The following is a 9,605-nucleotide window of genomic DNA, read 5'->3' as shown; positions in this document are numbered from 1 at the left end:
AAGCACAAAGGTGTGAAGAAGGACTGTTACTGGGTAAGTAGTATTTTTCCATGTACTAATTTTACTTCATTCAAGTCTAACCTAAATCCTAGTCTTAGGGTCTTAGGACCATACCTGAATAGGCTTACACGCAAGAGGCAGGCCTTACCCAAGAACAAAGGGTAAAACTTTACAAAGCTTGCGTGACCTAGGGTAAAAAACCGCATGGTACAGGGGTGGACCATGTACTGTCGGCCAAAAAACTCGTGGCAGAGTTTCATATAAATTTCGAATTCACCTGCCTGACGCACGATTCATGCCTTATTTATCTATTTTTCTTTTCAAAGATGGAAGAAATCATGTGTTAATGACGTTAAAAACAGTCACTGATATCTTTTAGAACATTATGTTATGTTATGTGTAAAACTATTTTCCATATAGCAAAATTGGACGTGAACGAAACGAAGTGATAAAAAAACGTCATATCACAACCATAGATATACATTACCAAATAGATAGGAGGCACCTATCACTAGTAGTATCACATAAACATAGTCCTTAAATGATCATTTCAATATTAAGTTGAAGGTAGTTGAACTATTCCATTTGTTAAATTTTACAGAAAACATTGGAATCTCACAAAATGCTATCAAATTTAAAAAAAAAAAAGAAAAAAAAAACGATATCTTAACAATGTGAACCAGGCGACCTCACTCTATTGCTTTTGATGTTATGTGCACGGGTATCTAATGTCAATGTGTCATTTATCGGTCTAAGAAACATCATTCGATGAGCGAGAGAATTATTGCACTGTATTCGGTGCAAGTTTCTGTTGAGGAGATATCAAGAAAGCTTAATAAACCGGAGAGAATCATACATAGATGAATAAAATTGTTTTAAAGAACGGCAAAGTTGTAGAAACATGGGCCTAGAGGTGGAATACCTCGAAGCACCACATGAGAGCAAGAACAATACAGTAGTGAAAATGGTTGCTGAGCAACATTCATTTGTGAACTTTGAATTCTAGTGGCCTCGTCACGACATTTGCTGAACCAGGAATCATAAACTACTCTACGCTTATGATCTGGTGTCTGATGAATACTTTAGATGGAGAGGAAGAGATTTTTAAATCTACACTTGAAGTCTTTAATAGTTGTCTAATGAATAAGCAAACTTATCTTTGATGGATGAGAGATTCAGTTAGGCTTACTCTTTTTGTTTTGTTTTTTATCGGTGGCCAGTGAATACCACGGATAGGGAGGGAAACGGTTTCAATGATGCATGCATTTTTTTTTCTTCAAAACCTAAAGAATACATTTTATTGGGAGATACTTTATTAACATCGGCCTAATCCTTCCAATCCATCCTATACGCCACTCCGCTCTTCTACATCTCAGGCGACTAGAACACTAGATCCGACTTCTCACTGCGAACTCCACCTTGTGAAACCATCACTAATGATAAACGGTTATTTTAAAAGTCCCGCACCGACAACGGACGCCTTAAAATACATGTTATAAAATATTTTCTGTTCAAAGAAACTTTATCTTTCATTCCACAAAATATGTGCATACCACTCGGTTGACAACCCTGTAGCCGTCACAAAGAGCAACCCTTGATTAAAGCAGAAGGTTTTTCTTGGGAAAAAAAAAAAAACAAAAAAAAAAAAAAAAATGAAATAGACTTAAACGAGAACCTCACCTTTCCTATTAGTTATCCTTTCAGCTACTTGTAATATGCTTATGTTAGTAGGTCCTAGTAGTTATACATGTAAACTAATTTGAATTAATTTCTATTTAAAAGAAATTAATAGCTACAGAAAGATCATCGTAGGAAAGCTTAAGGAAAGTTAAGCCTTTCTTAATGTGTTCGTCAGTTTTGACTCCCACAGCTTTCCAAGGTGTCCAAATGAAACAGGATGATATGCAAGGAATTCGATAAAAAATAAGACTGAATTATATTCGTTGATTTTTTTTATGATTGCTTTTTGACTTTGAATAGCTAGGTCTGAGTTATTTATGTTAAGCAATTATTAAAAGGATAAGAAGAAAGGTGAACACGGCTAATAAAACTAAGAATAACGGGAATAGTCAAATAAAGCAGATTAATATATATATATATATTATATATATATATATATATATATATATATATTGTCGATTTAAAATATTCATTAATATTAACGTATCCGAGAGAGTATGCTGCTGAAAATAGACCTAGGTTTATCATGGGGTGAAAAGGCATAAAGTACAATTTAGAGGACCCACTAAACGTTTCTTATGCAAATTATTTTATTGGTCAAAGGACAAATTAGTTTAACTAAACATCGTTTTCAACAGAATGTTAAACGCCTTGATGTATTATTATCGGCTGTAGGAGACGAAATGACAACACCCCAGTGCAGTACGATATGTTGAGTCAAGACTCGAGCGGCAGCAAAGCCAACTTCAAAATCTTAGGAATGCTGTCACGAAGCTAGTGTTGAAAAAAATAAAATTAGAAATCGTGGACCATCGGTATAATTTTCCCTTACTTTTGCAGAATAATTATCTTTAATACGTTGAATAAGTCTACTCAGTTCTAATGTCATTTATTCATGTATAGCACCTTTGAAAGGAAATTTGATTTATTGTTAAGAATATTCTGGCACCTGCATATGGCAATATTTCCATAACGAACAATGAATTAAGAAACTACGCCAATTCTTTGTTGGCCGTCTGTACGATCAATGTGTACAACCCCAAGAAAAGTACATTATAACGCGTCCTGACACCGGAGTAGAGGTCTTTAGCTCTGTTTCTCACCAACAAAAAGTCGCGTCTGATGCCCATCTCCGATGTCAGGACACGTTATAATGCACTTTTTTGTTGGGGTTGTACACATTGATCGTACATGGTCACCCCTGTACCATGCGGTTTTTTTACCCTATGTATAGCCAAAAATAGCTACTCCGAAATACGTATGTTTGGGAATGGATGATTTTCGAAAACATGCAGTAAAATATTATACAAAAGCCTATACCTACAAACAGTATGGGAGACCTTTTCAGGAAACCTGGGTGGGGGAACACAGACAGAATAGGCTGAAGGGCAAAAATCGTAATTTTCGTAAAAAGGTAAGGGGATCCCTGTTGGGAAACCAGGTTTTTTGGGTGGGGGGAAACAGTTATGACCACAATTAGCCTAACACAAGGAAATTCATGAATATGACTGTGTGGCTAACCCCCTACCATACATAGCCTACAAGCTCCTGTTGCTGAATAACCACTGGTTCTATGCAACGTAAAAACATAATTACAAACAAACAAATACATATGCGCTTACCCCCTACCGTACATACGGCCCCTGGCCAAAACGATCTTTCATAACTTTGGATGATCGGAATGCTGGGGGAGAGTAAAATGGCCTTTGCTGATGTACAGTCCTTTTCAAGTGCAGGATTGTCATCAGTTTATCATTTTCATTTCATTTCTCATTTTTCCATCTAGCCATACTTTCATTTCAGCGTTGAATGATCTTATAGGTCCCAGCGCTTGGGCTATGCCCTAAATTCCATAATCCATCCATCCTACCATACATACAAGCTGACCTCCTACACTGCATACAAGGGGCTACAAACCGTTCGGTGGTCTAACTACTACTTTACCAATGGACACAGGCTATTGCTTGACTACCTAAGAAACAATACTAGTATTGACACATTGACCCCAGCCTCTGCAGGGTGACATTACTTTTTCAATGCATCATTTTTTGGAAACATTTGTTACTTGTACATTGGGACCTGCCTGGCCTAGGCTACTTCTTACTTTGGAATTACAGAAGGCCGCACAATCTTGATAAAGTTTTACCTACCAAAGTGCAGAAATATGGCATTTTCAGTTGTCCTCGGGCAGCCCATAAGTTTGGTACTCAGTCCACAGGAACTAAGGCTTTAAAATTATATAATTTTATGCTTACTGAAACTAGATTTGAGTGAAGCAGACCCCTGTACCCTCCTAATTGATTGCTAAAATAGGATAAATAGGGCATAAATATTGTCCCCCAGGACACAAAATTCCAAATTTGTGACACTGCTAGGACAAATTGTGGGAGAAGGAAACCTAAGGGTAGCCTATGCCATTTGGATGCATTTCTTTCAAGCTCCAAATATCCAGCCCTTCAGTCGCTAAAACAAAAATGGGTCTAATTAGTAATTGGGTGTAAAAGGAACTAGGCCTAGCTAGCCTGACCTATTTATAGGCTATCTAAACTACTTATCCAGAGGGGCTCCCCCCCACCTAATGATAGGAGACACCTATAATGCCCTACCTTAACATAGGGGGCTAGACCCCCTTTGAGGAAGTTGAACTGGTTGCTTGGGTAAACCAATTCCTTCTAAGCATGAACTCTTCCCCGATGCACAACAATTTTTTTTTTTTTTTTTTTTTTTTGCATACATAATTAACATTCAATAACTGCAGTTGTGAGTAGATATGTGAATTCTGTTTTTAAAATTGCTGTTAGTGGTTTATATAGACGCACACGGTTCTCTCTGCTTGTATATATTTTAAAACTTTGTGCCATAAAATATGCAGCATTATTGTTTTATATAATATATATGCTAATTATATTTATTTATTTCATTCTCAGTTGTGAAGTTTTCGTCGATGCCACAATTAGGATCATTCATAAGCAATCCCTTAAAAGGGACAAGCTTATGGAGTCTTTTCCATGTTTTATTGAGATCCATGGGTGGCATAATCATTCCCTTGATTCTGCAGATGCTCTTAATCAACTGAGAGTAACATCAAGTACCCGAGATACATTCGAGAGATACTTTGAGCAAGGTAAAATAACACTTTTCTTGAAAGGCAGTCAAACTTAGTGGTAAATGTTCTTGTATTTACCTGTTTCAAAGTTTTTGTAAAAAGAATTTTTTACTATAATAATTATCTAGTGGAATTAAATTCAGCTAGAAAACCTCAATGTCACAAATTATATTGTATGTAAAATTTCACATGGTAATTTAATATTGATTATACTGAACAAATAACGTTAACTCTGCTGATAATGTCACTTTAGTGCATATAGGCCTTTATAGGAATGTAGAAATTATAGTCTGTTTGTGTTTATTGATGTATAATGTTATCCCATAATTTGTTTGTGTTTATTGATGTATAATGTTATCCCATAATTCATATCCTTTTTTCAGAAATTCTCACTACCGCACACATGCAACAGCTCTTCCTTGGAAGTCGTGAACAAATTAAGTACTGTAATTCCTAAGACATATGCTTAAGGCTGATATCACACTTTTGAGGGCTGCCCTTTTTCAAAATTTGTAGTGTCGATATATATGAAAGTAAATTAACTGCCTTTTACCATCTAAAACTGCAAATGGCATAACTAATGATTTATTTATATAATTAGCTACTTCAAAAAGATTTGCCTTGCATTTTTGTGCTTTTAATTCGGCATTACTCCCGAATAGACTAACTCAAAGATGTTATTATTATACATAAAATTAATTGAATCAGTACCATGATTGAAATGTAAGTAGTTCTTCGATAATATTCATGTTTGGGGCCTCAAAATGTGATTTCCTTGATCACCTGATCAGTGATTGCATGTATACTAGGACAATGCAGTAATGATGTTACTGTAGTTACTATTATTTTAGAATGATAGCCTTAGCCAAGTTTTGACTCTTTCCAAGGTGGCGGTGAATGCAGTAGATATTATAAGCACTGAGATCTTGATATGAAAATATGTATGTGTATCATAACTTCTATATTAAGGTTTATTTTTGCGTTGGAATGCGATTGTCAGCTAACATTAGAATATTTACAGGTATGACAACAGCGATGGCTCACAGACACCATCTTATGAAATTAGATTTGGTTGATGATTGAGAGGACAAGCAAACAAATCTGTCAATCCATCTGCTAAATCTGTGGAATATTGCGGACCAATGGGTAAAAGAAACAACATGGTGGATTGAACACGTTGTCTATGTTTAATGCTATCCACAAGTATGCAGCTGACAACCCAGAAGTACAGATTAAAGTTGAACACAACGATGAACGATTCTGTGTGGTTTTGGTAACTCCCTCCATGAAGAGGGTTCATGAACATCTAAGAGAAGCCTCGGAAGTTGTTTTTGTGGATGCCACAGGATCTGTAGACCAACTGAACACAGCTATCATACCTTTTATTTGTGCAGGACCAGCTGGTGCTGTTCCTTTGGCTGTGTTGTTCACATCATGCCAAGATCAAGTAACATTGACCAGAGGTTTGTAGTTTACATGAATGATTTTACTCTTTATTCTATTTTTGCGTATGTTAACTTTTTCAGAGGCATGTTAGGAAATTTTTTGATACTAAATATGTAGTAAAATATGCTTTCCTTTCAAATACAAAATCCATGCTCACTACGAGACCCTGGGATTTTGGGGGGGAGCCACTTATGACTTATTGTATTGCATATGGGTCTGCTCCATACTTTCATCCTAATACTGCACTTCACTCTAACGACTACAGGTATTCTATCACTAGATTCCTACCTTCACTCAGAACTCTCCTAACCTCTTGAAAAATCTTTTCTAATTGTTGACTTTGCTTTGATGGTATGTAAGTTCAGTACATACAATATATATTTTCCTAAGCAAAAATTTAATTTGTATTCCTCTTTAAGTGATACTACTTTCCTGGTGACAAGCACAGTCACCTCTAAGAATTTTGTTAGTCTACTTTTTTTCCTTACTCTTCTTTGGTAAACAAAATTTAATGAAGTATTTGCATAATGTTTTACACATATACAGTACAAAATGCATTTAGTAAGAAGGTGCTTGTGCCCAACTAGGCCATTGTATATTACAGATAATGCAAATATGACGATTTAATTTATAATTCTGTTTGTTAACATCCATACAAGTAATAATATTTTCTATAAATTATATTTAATGTTCTGTTTTGTGCTTGGCAGGCTTTGGTATGATTAAGGAGATGCTAGGTGAATGTGCTTTCTATGGCAGAGGAGCTCCACAGTCATTCATGACTGACAACTGTGAAGCTGAAAGAAAAAGTCTAGCTGCAACTTGGCCCACAGCAAACCGTTTTCTATGTATTTTCCACCTGCTTCAGCAGGTATGGCGTTGGCTATTGGATTCTAAACATAGAATTCAAAGGATAATCGTCAAGACCTTATGGCTGCCATGAAAAGTCTTGTTTATGCTAGTTCAAAAGCAGAGTTTAATGAGGTGTGGCAGTCTCTCCAATCCTGTTCTCTCATGGCTACATATCCTATTTTCAAAAGGTAATGTGAAATAGTCCAGTTTTAGAAGCATTCAGTGCACTATTGCTTCAGCCATCTGTCCCTATAAATGTCCTTTTTTATATAATTCATTAAAGTGTAAAGTCAGTCCCCATTGTTTATAATTCAACAAGTTGGTATGAAATCCAAGGTTTTTGATCCTTTTGAATGAAGAGTTGAACAGAATTGAAAAGAAAATTGATTCTATCACTAAGTTTACTTTTCAGATTGCAATGTTGTATGTCCTGCTGTTTAATTAACCATTTTAATTTCCTTTTGGCATATTTAAATATTTTTTTAATGAGCATATTTTCTTAACTTTCAGTTATGTGGCATCCTTGGTTGAAAGGAAGGAAGATTGGGCAATAGCTTGTTTTCGAGCTGGTACATTGTTACGAGGGCACCATACAAATAATTTCTGCGAGTCAACAATGTGCATAATCAAGGATATTGTTCTCAGTAGGTAAGGATTCATAAGTACATTATACAGGTAATATTTGTCATTACATTATTTAAGAAAGTACATATACTGATACTTAATGAGTCTGCATGTGTTTAACTGATGCTACTTTTTACTTTCCTCGAGAGTTGCTGAGGGTGGGTTGGAGTTGGGTTGATGTTATTACTATGAAATTTCACAAAACTGAAGTTCTCCCACTAAGCAAGTGATGACACTGCCTGATAGTTTGCCATGACCTCTTGCTGAAATTGGTGGGCTGTGATCTTAGTAGAGTGTGTATGTGTATCTCTCTCTCTCCTCTCTCTCTCTCTCTCTCTCTCCTCTCTCTCTCTCTCTCTGTGTGTGTGTGTGTGTGTGTGTGTGTGTTTTAGACTACATAATAATAACTAATAATATAATAATAATAATAACTAATAAAAATTATAATTGGCATAAAAAATTTTTGAAAAACTTGCTCAACAGTATGCATATTGAAAGGAACAGGAAAGAAAAAGTGGTATCCAAATAGCTGAGAGTTGCTCCAGTTTAATTTAAAACCTCTATACTGCAATGAAAAATACTATGGTTCAAGGTTCTCTGGATGTTTTGCATAATTTATTGATTGATGGCAAACATGATTTGTCAGTAAGTAGAAACTCTTTTTTTAGTGTAGAAAACTCTTTTTTATGGAAATGTCTTACCTTGAAAGAGAGAGAAAATGGACATATTTAAACCCATGCTGGCAAAATTTAAGAAAAAAAAATTCTGTATATATTTAAAACTATGCTGGCAAAAGTTCAGGTTAAACTGCATTAATATTTGTAACAGACTGCCCTAGTTTTAGTTGTACTGTATCAAACAGTTTGGATTGCTTCTTCATTTTTTTTTTCAGATGCAAGGCATACAACACGGCCCAGCTACTGATGTTTATGGTCGAGATTTTCGATGTATACATGAGGCAACGATTGGTCGATGTGGCCTTGAGTAGGCGGCATGTAAAGCCAATAATCTCGACCAAGGTTGCATTAGACAGCGTTGAATTGGTTGGCAATTCTAAATATAAAGTACAGAGCGAATCTGATCCAACCATAAAATATGATAGACCTTGAAATTGGACTATGCTCTTGCATGCAAGGCCAAACTGGTGCTATTTGCAAGCACCAAATTGCATGTGCCGAGTTTAGCATGACAGCTGTGCCCCAGCAATTTTTAAGTAGCAGTGAAAGTCGCCATCGATTAGCAGTTTTGGCTGTGGGCCAAGAGAAGGTCCCTGATGTGGCATTTTTTAGAAAGTTGAATGAGGATGGTGGGTTTGAGATCACTGGCAAGGCAGATATAAAAGAAATTGTTAGTGAGAGGACAGAAAATCTGGATATGAAAGAGGAGCCACAGGATCCAATTTCTATAACAGAGACAATGTCATCTTCAGATGATGATGATTTTGCCTCTAGAAAAATATCACATGATGTTGCAGATGCCATAGTTAGAGTCAGTGCGCGCTATGGAAATAGCGATACAGACCTAGCACTGAAGAAGATCCTCGGCGCCTGGGATTCCGTTAAAAACTGCAAACCAGTTGAATAGTTTGCTGCATTGCACAGGAAGTGCAATAAGGAATGGTGGAGCTGGGCGAGGTAAGATACCTTGTCAGCCAACCTCCATCGCAAGACGCTCAACTGGCAGGCCAAGGGGAGCTGCACCGCTGTGTAAAGGCCGTCATCCGACAGGTGCTGTGTCTTCACAACCTAAACGTCCCCGTAATTTGGCTCGCAACATTTCCAGCAACGTGGCCAATGGGAAATCTCATGGCACGAATCATTAAGTGAAAAATTATTATTTTTTTTTTTATTGGCATATATTTGATTCAAATGGACTATTTTCGAATTCATATTTCTCA

At 36.3% G+C, this 9,605-nt stretch overlaps 1 pseudogene; it reads left to right on the top strand.

The window, feature by feature from the left end:
- The first annotated feature begins 4,575 nt into the window (after positions 1-4,575).
- LOC135218835 (uncharacterized) lies at positions 4,576-9,314 on the top strand (annotated as a pseudogene).
- Positions 9,315-9,605: the final 291 nt, after the last annotated feature.

Source organism: Macrobrachium nipponense, chromosome 1, assembly GCF_015104395.2.
Source record: "Macrobrachium nipponense isolate FS-2020 chromosome 1, ASM1510439v2, whole genome shotgun sequence".
NCBI lineage: Eukaryota > Metazoa > Arthropoda > Malacostraca > Decapoda > Palaemonidae > Macrobrachium > Macrobrachium nipponense.
The sequence above is the reverse complement of the archived record's forward strand: the minus strand, read 5'-3'. Positions and strand labels throughout refer to the sequence as shown.